Below are 15710 nucleotides of genomic sequence, written 5' to 3'. Positions count from 1 at the left end.
GTGTATGAGCGTCCTCTCTGTACAGCTGGCACAGAGTTGCTTGGCGACTTCCCTGTGGGCAGCGCTGGGATGAAGTGAGAACCAGGAGATGCCACGGGCTCCCTGAAGCCCTGCCCATCCAGGGTAATGAGGTCAGTAGGCAGGTGCTGGCCATTGTGCTGCGTGAGGGAGGCCCCACGGGTACCTCTTGTTTCTTCCACCTGGGACGACCCGCCCCCCCCCCCCCCCGCCCCAGGACAGAGCAGACAGCCTTCCTGGGGCAGGTGGGAGCTCCTGGTGACTCTTCAGGGGACATGAGAGGGACGGACCAGGAAGGAGGGGGTGGGAGCCCAGGCAGAGCCATGGGGCTCGGGGCCAAGGGTGCCTTTCTGGGTCTGAGCTGGGAGTGGATGTGCAGGTGGTGCGTGTGATCTAGGAAAGCTGCCCTCGGTGATGTGAGGCTGAACCTGCTTCAGAGTGACAAGCCTTCTGGATGATCCTAAAACAGGATAGTGAGACAGATCCTGTTAGAAGAAGGTAAGCGAATCCCCCCAAGAGGAGGCTCTGCGAGCTGGTCCCGGGAGGGGGGTGAAGGGAACAGGTGTGGAAGCTGCGGGGAGTGGGCAGTCCCCCTGGGTGGGGGCAGGTGCAGACCCCACTCCGTGGCCTCACGTCTGTGCTTCTGGCTGGATTACCTGGCTTCTCGGAGCTTCAGCTTCCCAGTCTGCTCATGGGGTGATGGTAGCATGGATTGACTAGTAATTTGCTCAGAACAGTGTAGAAAGGGGTCTAGTGGAAATTCCACAGAACACCGTCAGTATGGCGATCCAGGCCCTGTTTCCTGCAGGTCTGTCTGCAGGATCAGTCCGAGCAGACTTGCAGCAGAGCCTGGGGACAGGCTCCGTTTGGTGGGTCCCCCGGTTTCCTGAATCTCAGAAGGAGCAGCTCCAGTGGGCAGTGGCAGGTTCATCCCACACCTGGAAGCATCCAGGCCTCAAGGTCCAGCAGCCCCCGAGCCCTGTGTCTGGGCCCCCAGGAGGCAGAGGGGACAGGCCAGCCTCCTCCTCGGCCCTCTTCCTGCCCAGAACATCCGAGGTCCAGGCCGTCATTAGGGAGAAGCAGCGATTCTGGCGTCTCTGAACTTGAAAACTTCTGCTCTGGATACTAACCCCCTGTTCTCAAGTAGATGGGGAAATAACACCTGTCTCTGGTTATGCACGGTTGCAACCATTCCCTAAGCACCGCTTGCTGAATTCATAGCCCACTTTGGGTTATCGTTTATTTTTATTAAGGCCGGTCCTTGCCTGACAAAGCACACCACGTACGAGCTTTATTTGAAAAACCCCGCGCGGGTTTTTCAGCAGCTCCCTGACCAGGAGGCGACGGCGGCACTGCGGCCAGTCCAGCGCGTGCTCTGCCGGACCCGGGCCCAGTTACAGGCAGGCCGAGCAGCGCAGGACAACCCGGGCCTACAGCTGGTGCCGGGGCCCAGTTCCCAGCGGCCGCACTGTACATCAGTGCCAGGAAGCGTGGGTAGCAGGGAAACCACGTCCCCGCGCGAGCGTCCGCCAATCGCAGAGTGCAATGCGGCACGTCGCGCTGGGAGGGCGGTGCGTCCGGAGAAGCCCCGCCCCCAGCCCGAGCATCCGCCAATCGCAGAGCGTGGTGCGTCGCGGCGCGCCGAGTTGGTTCGGCGCCGCGCGGCCTTCCGGCGGCCTGAGGGAGCGGCAAGCTCTGGAGGAGGCGGCGCGCACGGAGATACCCTGTGGAGGCCAGTCTCGTGGCTCGAAGGTAGGTTGTGGGCCTCTGGGCGCCGTCTCCTCAGTCCCCCCACGTCGGCTTCGCCTGCGGGGCGCGGGGCGCGTGTGGCTGGCCCCGGGCTGGGGGGCGGCCGGGGTGTCTGTGGCGTGGACGCAGCCCGCGTTGGAGGCGGGGCGGGAGGGGCCGCCTCCCTGGAGGGCGAGGGTCGCGGCTGCGGGGCGACCGGAGCGGGCGAGCCCGGCCGTGCGGCCCGAGTCTAGCTGGTACTCGCGGGTCTCTGCTGGGCCGCAGCGCGACGGCGGTGTCCTGGGGTCCGGGAGGGCCTGCGTAGCCGCCGCGTCTGCGCCGTGCTGCCTTCCCTGCCCCTTCCGACGCCAGAGCGGGAGCGTCTCGGCCGAGTCAGGCGCGGGGTTCGCCTGGTGACCGCGCTGAGAGCGGCGCAGCTGCGTTCTGAGTGCATTGCGTTTGTCCTGCGTGTGCCCTTTACCTTTTGAAAGCGATTTCTGAGCTCCGCTCTTACCGACATGCTTGTCTTGTCGTACTGAAAACTGAATGAAAGCAGACACTGACTCCTTTCTTGACTCCTCTTTTCTTACCAAAAAAGTTCCTGAAAAAATAGTCCGCGCACGCTGGTTCAGCTGCCGTCTCACTGGTGTGTCTCCTTGCTCCTGGAATACCATTGGTTGTCACAGACGCTGTCAGTTTTGTGACTACCCATTTACGAAGTCCAGGAAGCCCATGACAAACATACCTAACCCTGATTTCAAAAATACTAAAATGTGAAGAAAGAAAAACCCAAGGAATCAAGGAAGTATGTTAAATTGTTGAAGCCCATGTAACTTGTGAACTTGGTCACTGTAGCATTTGACACATTTGCCACTTGATTCTTTTCCTGTATTGCAACTGCTCATTTATTTCTCCTTGCTGCCTTCCTGCCAGGTTCTGACTTCTGACTTTTCGCCTTTTTCCTCACTTTCCAAGTTTGTTCTGGGCAGTCTCACACATTGATGTTAGCTGTCCCTCTGTATGGACGATTTTCAGATGTGTATTTGACCTTTCCCTTGAGCGCGGTTTAAACGCAGTGCACCATGAAGTTGTCATTCTCTCGCCCTTAGTCCCCTGGGCGCCAGCACTTCCTCCTGTGTTGTGCTGGTCTCAGCCTGTTGACACTGATGCTCTCTAATTGGGATTGCAGGGTGCACTTCAGCAGAAACCGTCAGGAGACTTGGAGGAGCAAGGTTCATTCCTCACAGGTCCTGGAGGGTGCATGGTACACCCAAGGACCGCACGGTGAGGTTGGGGGGGGTGGGACACAGGGAGAGAGGGACGGCACCCCTGGGGTCTGCCTTTATTAGGGTCTGAGGGTTAGGTGTCTAGAGTTTCGGGGATTCATTCTTCGTTGGCTAATTTAAAGCAATAGCAGGGAGGGAGAAGCACGGTCACTCAAATGGTCAGTTATTTAGGTTACCAGGGCTTGTTGGAAGAGGAACCTTCATGGGTGGAGGCAGCCTAGTTCCTTACCTGGTTGTTTTGCAAGTAGCTATGCCATACAGCTGGAGATACTTTTATTCAAGATGGATTTCTTCTAAAGTGGATGCCACCTGGCAATCAGATGCTTAATGTCAGACACTTGCACTACCTCCTCACTTAGAAATCTTCATGTTTTTGACTTGATACTCACTTTGCCCCTCATCATTCTATCAGTTTTCAAGACCTTATCATAGCACCTGTCATAATCCCTTGAACATATTAGATACCTAATAGATATGTGATGAATGAATGAAAGGAGAATAGTATAGAAGGTTTGCAAATATTGTAGGTATGAAGAAACATGGGGAAATACCCTGGTCAGAAGACTTGGGTACCAGTCTCAGCTCTACAACTAACTAATTTTATAATTCTGGGCAAGCCATGTAGATCTTTCTGGACTCTTAAAATGGAAGTTGACATGTGCCTGAACTAACATGGTAGAATTGGGAAAGGACTGAGTTGATAGATAAGAAAAGGAAGATGAGACTTAAGTACCTGAAATTGAAAGATGAAGAGGGAAGAGTCAGTGGTGACTCAAAACTTGAACCTGTGAAAAATGGGAAGCTTGGGGAGAGTTCGTTGCTTCTTACCTGATGTTAGGATATACAGATACGGGAACCTTAAGGCCCAGGGAGAGATTAGGCTCCAAGTTGCTCCGCGGCTGGGTGTATTTTATTTCTTTCTTCCCTCCTGCCTTTGCCCCCTCACTGTCCTTTCAAGTGCTACGATTCTTATTCCCTTTAAGCTTTGTCTTCTCCCTTTGCTAAATAGCCAAGAACGACCACAGATACTCCCTTTACCTGTCAGTCGCTTACCTTCCGAGATTTCCTGACCCTCCCCTCGCTCTCACAGTTCCTTCTGCCTCCGCAGACTGAAGTATAGCTCTCCCCCTTCTCTTTCTCACTGGAAGGAAAACTGTATCTTGGTCAGGTCATAAAAGAGAAGTAAAGGAACACCATGTCTTTCTGATGACACCCTCCTTCTCTACTCCTTCGGGTCCTCATCAGAAAACCTTAGTTTATTTCTGGTGCTTCTTTCATAATGGCAAGGACATAGTAATTTTTAATTAAATGCAGTGTACGTGTCATTTCAAAGAAGTTGTTGCTCTTTCAAGAAAGGGAAACATCGCTTCTTTGAAGCAGGAGGGGGAGGAGCCGAGGAGAGAATGAGGACCTGGCTTCTGTCACAGAAGGGGCGAGTATTAGGTAATAGGAGTATTCTTCCTCGGAGACTATGGGAAAGAAGGAGAGCTCAGCAGATGGGAGGTCTGCTGAGCTTTATAGTGGCTTATTTTAACCTTAGGGAAGATGTGACCACTTGCGCCATGATGGTGACAAGGAGAGGTAAAGGCAGGCATGGGTGTGGAACTTGTGTATGTAAGTGTGTGTGTGTGAGTAGAAGGGTAGGGAATGGTAAGAGTGTTTACCAGCATTGACCAAGGACAGGTAATAAGAAAATATGGGGAGGGCCACTCTCATTTGTGGGTCTTTTCATCCTAGCCTTGTGGATTGGTGATTGGTAAAGTGAATTGGTAGAAGGGTAGGAGTCTTAATGCTTGAAAGGAAACACTGATGTAGTTGGCCGTAAGAGTGCAGAATGGGAGGTGAGACAACATGATTAGGAGGAGGCTAGTGGCTGATACCATGACTGGGCTTGAGACTTCGAAGTTCCAGTGATATTCCCAGGTTCTCAACCCGGTCGGAAAGCTCAGCTGCTGTTATGTGCCTTTGTGTGGAAGGTGCACATGACAGTTATTGCTAGACACTTTTGTTAAAGTGAGATAATGCAGAATCAGTGGCTGGAATCTTTATTTCTGGAATTAGACATGCATGGGAGAAAATCCTGACCTGTTGCTTACTAGCTCTCTGACCAGCACAATATACACAGCATTTCTAAGTTGTAGCTTCTTTGTCTATCAAATGGGGGTAATACCAGTCTTGCAAGGTTGGTATGAGGGTTAAATGATGAGAACTGCATGAAATGATGTACTGAGCGTATAAGCACTCAATTAACGTTAGTGATAATGAAAGCAGTTAATAATAAAACACCATGATAATGAAAGAAATTTCTAGATGAGGACAAAGCTGTTGTTCATCCTCTACTGTTTTGCCTTTTGATTTCTCCCGAATTGCTTCACTCAGTTTGTTGAACAAGGAGTAGGAAGAGGGCTTAGTTTTAAAGTTGTTCAGTGGTGGAGGGAGATTCTCTCCTAGTTATCGTGGTAGGAGTACCTTATGGTTCCGGTTTTAGCCCTTGGTAACCCCACTGGATGATTTACCAGTGGCTCTGCTTCTCAGAATTGGCCTCCTTAGTACTGATAGCTTAGTCTAGAGGTTGTCGTATCCTTAAAATGGAAGGAAAGGAGAACTAACATTTATTGAAGACTCTTCATAGGTCAGGTACTTCACATATGTATTTCCTGTAAGGGGAAAATATTTTCTTTGAAATCAAAATAATACATGCTTATAGATGAAAGCAGTCGTATGAAAAGATTCTCACGAAAACCAGCAGTTGTTGCCCTGCTCCTTCCTGCACTGAGTCACGTCCCTGAAGGCAATCCCTGCTTAAAATTGAGGTAATCGTAGAATCACACAGCAGTTGTAAGGAATTATAGACATCTCATGTATTCTTCATCCAGTTGGCCACAATGGTAACATTCTGCAAAACTGTAGTACAATATCACCACCAATGTATTGACATTAATACAACTGTCTTATTCACATCTCCCCAGATGTGCGTCTGTGTATACATGTGTGTGTGTTTAGTTCTATACAATTTTATCACATGTATAGGTTCATGTATCTACTACCACAGTCAAGATACTGAACAGTTTCATCAGCATAGGATCCTTTTTATAATCACACCGACTCCCATTAACTCCTACCCCTAAACCCTGGCAGTCATTAGTCTATTTGTTATTTAAAAGTTTTTGTCATTCAGAAATGTTATTGGGATAGAATCATACAGTTTATAACCTTTTGATATTGTTTTCCTTATTTTTTTCCCACTCAGCATAAAACTCTTGTCCAAGTCGTGTATATCAGTAGTTTCTTCATTTTTATTGCGGAGTCGTAGTCCATGGAATGGATGTACCACAGTTTCACTTAGCATTTTACCTGTTGAAGTACATCTGGGCTGTTTCCAGTTTCTGGCTATCAGAATAAAGCTGCTGTGAACACTTGTGTACAGGTGTTTTGGGGAACATAGGTTTTTATTTCCCTAAGATAAATGCCCAAGAGTGTAATTGCCGGGTCATATTGTAATTTGATGTTTAGTTTTATAAGAAACTAACAAACTTTTCTAGAGTTGATGTACAATATTACACTGGTAATGTATGAGTGATTCAATTTCATAGATAATAAATTCATGCTTTTAAAGTACAGAATTCAGTGGTTTTTAGTATATTCACAAAGTTGTACAAATATTTCTTGTTATAGAATATTCTCATCACACTGAAAAGGAACTCCATGGCTGTTAGCAGTCATTCCACATTCTCTCCTTCCCCATCCCCCTGGCAACCACTAAGCTACTTTCCATCTGTATAGATTTGCCTATTCTGGACATTTCATATAAATGGAATAACATATGGTCTTTTGAGACTGGCTTTTTCACTTAGCCTAACGTTTTCAGGGTTCATCCATTGTTGTAGCATGTATCAGTACGTCATTCCCCTTTATGGTTGAATAATCTTTCATTGTATGGTATACATTAAAAAATTCCATTCATCAATTGATGGATATTTGGATTATTTACACTTTTTGGTTGTTATGAATGATGCTGCTATGATCGTTTGTGTACCAATTTTTGTGAAGATGAAAGTTTTCATTTACCTTGGATGTAAACCTACCAGTGGAATTGATGAGTAATTGTATGTTTAAATTTTGAGGAACTGCCAAACTGTTTTCCAAGTGGTTACATTTTTTAGTCTCACCAGCAAGGAATGAGGATTCTAATTCTCCGCATGCTTGTCAATACTTGTTATTGCGTTCTTTTGACATTAGCCATCTTAATGGGTAGAAAGTGGTATTTTATTGTTTTGGTTTTGATTTGCATTTCCCTAATGACTAATGATGTTGAGTATCTTTTCATGTGCTTATTGGTCATTTGTGTATCTTCTTTGAAGAAATGTGTATTCAAATTACTTGCCCACGTTTTTTTTTTTTTTTAATTTGGCTGTGTTGGATCTTCGTTGCGGTGTGCGGGCTTCTCATTGCAGCAGCTTCTCTTGCTGGGGAGCACAGGCTCTAGGTGCACGGGCTCTAGAACGCAGGGTCAGTAGTTGTGGCACACGGGCTTAGTTGCTCCGTGGCATGTGGGATCTTCCCGGACTGGGGCTCGAACCGGTGTCCCCTGCATTGGCAGGCGGATTCTTAACCACTGCGCCACCAAGGAAGCCCTTGCCTGTGTTTTAGTTGGATTTGTCTTTTTATTGTTGAATTGTAAGGGTTCTTTATAAATTCTGTATACAGTTTCCTTATCAGATATGTGGTTTGCAAATATTTTCTGCCATTCTGTGGGCTTGCTTTTCATTTTCTTGATGAGGTCATTTGAAGCACAAATGTTTAAAATTTTTGATGAAGTCCAGTCTTTTTACTTTTCGTTGCTTATGCTTTTGGTGTCATATCTAAGAAATCACTTAGGTCGTAAGTCATAAAGGTTTATTCGTATGTTTTCTTCTAAGAGTTTCTAGTTTTAGCTCTTACATTTAGGTCTGTGGTTCATTTGGAGTTAATTTTTGTATGTGGTATAAGGAAAGGATCTACCTTCATTCTTTTTTTTTTTTTTTTTTTTTTGCGGTACGTGGGCCTCTCACTGTTGTGGTCTCTCCCGTTGCGGAGCACAGGCTCCGGACGCACAGGCTCAGTGGCCATGGCTCACGGGCCCAGCCGCTCCGCGGCATGTGGGATCCTCCTGGACCGGGGCATGAACCCGTGTCCCCTGCATCGGCAGGCAGACTCTCAACCACTGTGCCACCAGGGAAGCCCAAGTTGTAGATTTTAATTTCTGTTCTTTTAAGGAGCAAAACCTCTAGAGCATCAGAAAATTCCTATTAAGCAAAGAAAGGCAGCAGAATACAATGTTGTCTATCTTAAGGATACAACTAAAACATATATAATCAGAAGATGCAAATAGGGCAGCAGTATATTAAAACAGTTGTGTCAGGTTGCTGGCTTGGTGCCTGGTACATAATTTTGTACTCAGTTTTTGGAATGGACAAATAGTGGGATAGCATGATGCTTTTTAAAAAATTTATTGTAATGTTAAGACAAATAAAAATGGAGTACTTTTGTAAAGATTGAAACACACATGAACAGTTTCTTAAAAAGTTATGTGTAAGAAAGCTTGTCCAGTTGGTGTAGCTCTAGATTATCTCCTCTTAAAAGCTATGACTGAGAAAAACAGTACGTATCATCTACCCAATAACTAATTTATTTATAGAAAGAAGAGAAACATACTTAGTGCCTGAGTTCTGGCCACAATTTTACTAAGATCTCAAAAATATTTATCTTTGAACATTCTGTATAAGTTCATCCTTATTTTGAACCAGTTTTGTTGAATTCTGCATTCAGTTCTTGTCACTTACGCATTAAAATAACATAAGTAACAAATGTACACTTATGAGTGTGGAGAAATCCATTAATCAAAGGGAAAACAGTTTTGAGGAGGGGTTAATGAAGAAATCACATTGCAGTAGTTGAAGAATAAAATCTTTGTGTTGACAAATCTCTATATAAGTGTGCTGGGGGAGAGAAGAAGCAAGGGATAGCATGATGGGGTGAGAGAGTTTAAAAAGTTAATAAGAAACTTGTGCATGGTTGAATGATGGCCTAAGGGGTGGAACAGATTAAGATAGGAAACTTTGGAATCCTGAATGCCGTGTCTCATGACTGGTATCCTGTTCTTCATGTTGAGGATTTTCTTCTTATAGCCTCAAGTCACTGGGATGTAAAGCTTTCTGTTTCTTCCTCAGCCTTTTAAAAAATTCAATAGAGCCTATAGCATTTTTACTTTTTGACCCAACATTGTGTATTTTACTGCAGCAGAATATTCCAAGCATGTGCAGAGAAGCTTGTTCTGTGTTTAGTTTACTTGTATGGTAAAGCCATACAGGTTGGCTTTTTTTGGCTGCACTGGGTCTCCGTTGCTGTGCGTGGGCTTTCTCTAGTTGCGGTTAGCAGGGGCTTCTCTTGTTGCATAGCATGGGTTCTAGGCGCGCAGGCTTCCGTAGTTGCGGCGCCTCGGCTCAGTAGTTGTGGCTCGTGAGCTCTAGACCGCAGGCTTAGTAGTTGTGGTGCACGGGCTTAGTTGCTCCGTGGCATGTGGGATCTTCCCAGACCAGGGCTTGAACCCGTGTCCCCTGCATTGGCAGGGGGATTCTTAACCACTGCGCCACCAGGGAAGTCCCTAGAGGTTGGATTTTAATCCAGTGTTCTTGGTGGTGGTGCTCAAACTTTAATAGTGCCTAACTCACCAGGGTGGTTGGTGGGCCTCTCATCACTCAAGACTCTAATTTGAGGTTTGAGTATCTACTATCTCTAAAAGCGTATGTGGTGATTCTGATGTGCATTGCCCTTGATTGCATTTTAAAAATTGTGGTCAAATAGAATGAAATTAACTATTTTAACAATTGTTAAGTCTATGGTCTGTGACATGAAGTACCTTCATGTTGTTCCGAAACTATCACCACCATCCATCTCCAGAACTTTTCATCATCCCAAACTGAAACCCTATACCCATTAAACAACAATTCCTCATTTTCCCCTCCCCGCAGCCCCTGGCAACCACCATTTTACTTTATGTCTCTGAGTTTAATGACTTGAGGGACCTAATATAAGTGGAATCATAATTTTTGTCCTTTTGTGTCTGGCTTATTTCATTTAGCTTAATGTCTTGAAGGTTCTTCCATGTTGTATCGTGTGTCTGAATTTTTTTCTTTCTTTAAGGCTGAATGTAGTCCGTTGTATGTGTATACCACATTTTGTTTATCATTCATCCATTGATGGACATTTGGGTTGTTTCAACCTTTTGGCTCTTGTGAATATGGCACTCTGAACATTGTTGTGGAAATGTCTGTTTGAGTCTCTGCTTTCAATTCTTTTGGGTATATGCTGGATCATATGGTAATTATATTTTTAACTTTTGAGTAGCCACCATATTTTTATCCACAGTGACTGCATCATTAGCATTTCTATCAGAATGTATGAGGGTTTCAGTTTTTCCATATCCTTGCTAGGACTTATTATTTTCTGTTTAAAAAAATTTTTTTAATTTTAACATTTTTTAATAGTAGTCATTCCTAATGGGTGTGAAGTGGTATCTCATTGTGGTTTTGATTCACAATTCTCTCATGAATAATGATGTTGAGCACCTTTTCATGTGCCTATTAGCCATTTGTATATCTACTTTGGAGAAATGTCTCTTTCAGGTCCTTTGCCCACTTAAAAATTGAGTTGTTGGTCTTTTCGTTGTTGAGTTGTTAGGAGTTCTTTATGTATTTTGGATATTTGTTCCTCATCAGATCTTGGATTGCATCTTAAGAAATGCTGGCTTGGGGTAAGGAGTTTGAATTGTGGAGTCAAACAGCCTGTGTGTGAATCTTGGCTCGTGTGTAAGTTCCCTTGCATATTAAAACTGCCAGCTACCAATCTAGAGTCATCTACCTCTTTCTTTGGTCTCTCCTTGTCCTCTGTGCATGGGCACCAGTTTCAGACTTCACCTGGGGACTCCTGAGGTCGCAAACCTACAGCGTGTCAGGATTTCATTCCTTTTTAAGGCTGTGAATAATTTTTATTTTCATGTACATGCTTATTTTGTTTATCCATTCATCCATTGGTGGACATTTGGGTTGTTTCCAGTTTTTAGTTATTGTGAATAATGTTATTTTGAACTTTGACATTTAAACATACATTTGAGGGACTTCCCTGGTGGTCCAGGGGGTACGACTGCACGCTCCCAATCCAGGGGGCCTGGGTTCGATCCCTGGTCGGGGAACTAGATCCTGCATGCATGCCGCAACAAAGAGTTCGCCTGCGGCAACTAAGAAGTCTGTGTGCTGCAACTAAGGAGTCTGCATGTTGCAGCGAAGATCCCACGTGCTGCAACTAAGACCTGGCACAGCCAAAATAAATAAGTAAATATTTTTTTTAAAACCCCAAACATCCGTTTGAGTCCCTGCTTTCAGTTCTTTTGGGAAATCGAATTGCTCAGAAGTAGAATTGCTAGATCCTATGGTAATTCTATGTTTAATTTTTTGGAGGATCCACTGTACCATGTTCTATAGCAACTGCATCATTTTATATTTCTACCAGCAGTGCACAGGGGTTCCAGTTTTTTCCATATCCTTGCCAATACTTATTACTTATTTATTTTTTGAGAGTAACTATTATAACGGGTGGGAGTTGGTATCTCACATTGTGGTTTTGATTTGTGTTTCCCTAATGACTAATGATATCAAGCATCTTTTTATGTGATTGTTGGTCATTTGTATGCCCTCTTTGGAGAAATGTCTATCAGACTTTTACTGAGTTTTAAGCTGAGTTGTTGAGTTGTGGGAGTTCTTCATATATCTTGGGTGCTAGATTCTTAGTTGGATATGTGATTTGCAAATATTTTCTCCCATTATATGAATTGTCCTTCTACTTTCTGATAATATCTTTTGAAATTCATAAGTTTTAAATATTGATGGTTTAGTTTATTCATTTTTTGTTAACTTGTCCTTTTGTGTCATGTCTGAAACCACTGCTTAGTAACTTCTGTTATTTTTTGTCAGACCCTTGACAGAAATCATTTGGCCACAGATGTATGAGTTTTTCTGGACTATGAATTCTGTTCCATTGACTGGGTCTATTGTTATGCCCGTACCACACTTCTTTGATTACTGTTATTTTGTAGTAAGTGTTGAAATTGGGATGTGAGTTCCAGTCATGGAACTTTTGTGGTTTTCTCATAGAATCAGGATGAGTTACATGTTTGGTATCAATGTGTGACCTTATAGATGGGTTATTGTCAAGCAGGGAACCTCACCTGAGCCTTGGTGTCCAGAGTTTTTACTGGGGTTTTGCTATGGACTGCATATTTGTGTTCTCTATTCCCAACCCCCATTCATATGTTGAAACCTAATCCTCAATGTGGTAGTATTTGGAGGTGGAGTCTTTGAAAAGTAAATAGGTCATGTGGGTGGAGCTCTCATGAATGGGATTAGTGCCCTTATAAAAGAGGTTCCAGAGAGATCCCTCCTCCCTTTAGCATCAGTGAGGAAGTGATCCTTTGCCAGATTTCACCACTAACACTCAATCTGCTGACACCTTGATCTTGGACTTCCCAGCTTCTAGAATGTGAGAAGTGTTTGTTGTTTATAGGCTACCTACTTTATGGCATTTTGTTATAGTAGCCCAAATAGGCTAAGGCTCCATTACGTAGACATAAATGGCTGATCTCAGTCTCCAGTTCTTCTGTGTGTGACTGAAAGCCTTCACTCTAAATCACACTGTCTTTCTGGTGTCACCAGCCCCCATGCTAACTGTATGGGGTGTGATTAGCCACCACCCTAAATCACATTATTAGACTGTCTGGTGTAACTGAAGCTCTCAGGCAAAGAAAGACACTTCTGTCAGCCATGGAATTCCAAGGGCATAGACATTACTTTCCAGAAGCCAAGGACAAAGGCTAAACTTGTTCGTTTGTTTGTTTTTTGGCTCTGTGCAGCTTACAGGATCTTAGTTCTCTGAGCATAGATCAAACTCAGGCCCCAGCAGTGGAAGCACTGAGTCCTAATCACTGGACCACCAGGGAATTAATTCCCTAGCCTTCCTTTTAGGTGAGGTTAGATTCTTTACTGCATGTTTACTTTTTCAGTCCTTCCCTAATAAGTCTTTTACCCATGGTTGTCTTTTTTTTCACCCCTTAAGAGCCTGTGTTTATGACAAACACAAATCCTCTTCTCAGTCTGCAAATGTCTCTTCTCCCTAATTCACATTCATGTGCCCTCATTTTGAAGTGAATTTGTGATTGCTGCCTTTAACTCACAGAGTTACTATAAGGCTTCAATGAGGGAAAGAAATTAAAAAGTGGTTTTTAGAATTAATCTCTGCAATCTTCATACTGCCTCTGCATGTTTATACTAACTTCTGTTATTTTACGTCTCTGTACTGTGTTTTGTGACAGGTCTAATGATCATATTGATTTCTTGAGGACAGGGTTCATGATATTTCTCTGTGTTTTCGGTGCTTAAGTGATTACAAGCACTGGTTTGTTGAACTTAGTTTTCAATAATGGTAAAAATATATTGAAATTCCATCTGTTTTTAACCACCAGAGTGGCTGCATTTGGTTGTGCAGGTTGAAAACTGCAGTGCCCGTAGAGGCCCTATTCATAGTCACGTCCTGCAAAATTTGTATACTTATTATGCTGCTCTTTTCAGTAGATGGCAATAAAGCATCTTTCCTAATAAAATCAGTACGTTATGACAATTTCCAAATATATGGAAGTACAGTGACTTGAGAAGGGAGTGTCTTTTTCTCATTTGCAGAAAAATGTAGCCCTATTTAGAATATTGTCCTTGGGCTTAAACTAGCTTGAATTTTGATCCTGGCTTTGCTATTTACAGATATATGATCTTGAAAAATGTCTTCAACAGTTAGTTTCTTTATCTGTAAAATGGAATTAATACTACTCATTTCACCGTAAAATATCACCTAGGATCTATAAGAGCTAATAGTCATGAAACATTTGCAGTGATGCCTGGCAGCTACTGAATTATCTTAGTGTGTTCAGGCTGCTGTAACAAAAATGCCATAGGCTAATGGTTTATAAACAACACAAATGTGTCACAGTTAGGGAGGCTGGGAAGTTCAAATTTAAGGTGCCAGTACATTCAGTGTTTGTTGAGGGCCCACTTCATGGTTCATAGCCATCTTCTTTTTGTCCACACATAGTGGATCTCTCTAGTACCTCTTATATAAGGGCACTAATCCCATTCATGAGGGTTCCATCCTTGTGAACTAAGCACCTCCCAAAGTCCTCACCTCCAAGTACCATCACATTGGGGATTAGGTTTCAACGTATGAATTATGGGGGGGACACAGACATCCCATTTGTAGCATAAATATTCAGTTTGTGATAGCTAAACGATTGTGCTTCTTTTCATTGGAGCTGGTTTTACTTTAGTAGTGTGTGATTACATAGTTATATCTGAGGTGGTTTACAATTAGGTAAAAGTAATTTATTTATTCAGTTGCATGAGGTCTTAGTTGTGGCAGGTGAGCTCCTTAGTTGCAGCTTGAGGGCTCCTTAGTTGTGGCTTGCCAGCTCCTTAGCTGTGGCATGCAAACTCTTAGTTGTGGTATGCATGTGGGATCTAGTTCCCGGACCAGGCATCGAACCTGGGCCCCCTGCATTGGGAGCGCAGAGTCTTAATCACTGCACCACCAGGGAAGTCCCATAATTAGGTAAAAGTCTTAATTCAGGGGGAGGCGGGCTTGTGCGTGGGAGTCCATGTGGGCACCTGTGTGGCAGGGAGCAGTGCAGGGTCGCCGTGGCGGAGCTGCAGCAGCTCCGGTTGCAGGAGGCGGTGGACTCTATGGTGATAAGTCTGGAGAGAGAACATCCGGAAGATGCAGGGCCTCATGTTCTGGTGCAGCGCCGCCTGCTGTGAGGACAGCCAGGCGTCCATGCAGCAAGTGCACCAGTGCATTGAGCGCTGCCATGCACCTCTGGCTCAAGCCCAGGCCCTGGTGACCAGTGAGTTGGAGAAGTTCCAGGAGCGCCTGGCCTGGTGCACTATGTATTGTAATGACAAAGCCAAAGATTTAATAGATGTGGGGAGTAAATAGCTTCAGGTGAAGCAGCAGATGGAGAGTTGCATGACCACGTGTGTGGATGGTCACATGAACCTCATCCCAACCATGACCAAGAAGGTGAAGGAGTCTCTCTCATCCACTGGGAAATAGATGTCTGCTATTGGCCATTGGGGCTGAAGGCAGCAATCTATTTAAAAAGAGGAATGGGGGTTTGGGTTTTCTAAGGAAAGTTTATGAATGAGGAAATTAAGGATTGCAGCAAGTTTAAGGCCTATATCACTTGCCTTTGGACACTGGTTCCTTTGTGTTTGAAACCTAGAAAGTGAAAAAAACTGATGCTAAAATTGGGGTCAGGGATAGCAAGGGAGAGTTTTTGTGAGCCTGAATTTCACATGGCAAGTGCTTATCCTGGCAACAGGGCATCTCCCTTGTACCAAATCAGAGCCCTCTAAGGTACCAGCTTCTCATAGTACACAGATACCAACAGGCTGGCACACTTATTTGACCTGATTATGATCCAGTAGAGTATGAGGAGAGATGTTTCTGTTCGTTGCCAACCTCCTGTTTACCAGAAGGATCACTACCACATTTTCCACAAACTGGAAATAAAACAAAATCCACAACATCACTAATTTAGAATGG

At 44.5% G+C, this 15710-nt stretch overlaps 1 pseudogene; it reads left to right on the top strand.

Annotated features, from left to right (window-relative positions):
- Nucleotides 1–2264: 2264 nt before the first annotated feature.
- On the top strand, nt 2265–15218 carry LOC132499594 (protein FAM136A-like; annotated as a pseudogene).
- The last annotated feature ends 492 nt before the right edge of the window (nt 15219–15710 follow it).

This window comes from Mesoplodon densirostris, chromosome 11 (genome assembly GCF_025265405.1).
Source record: "Mesoplodon densirostris isolate mMesDen1 chromosome 11, mMesDen1 primary haplotype, whole genome shotgun sequence".
Taxonomy (NCBI): domain Eukaryota; kingdom Metazoa; phylum Chordata; class Mammalia; order Artiodactyla; family Ziphiidae; genus Mesoplodon; species Mesoplodon densirostris.
Note: the sequence above shows the minus strand (reverse complement) of the source record. Positions and strands in the feature narration are given on the sequence as shown.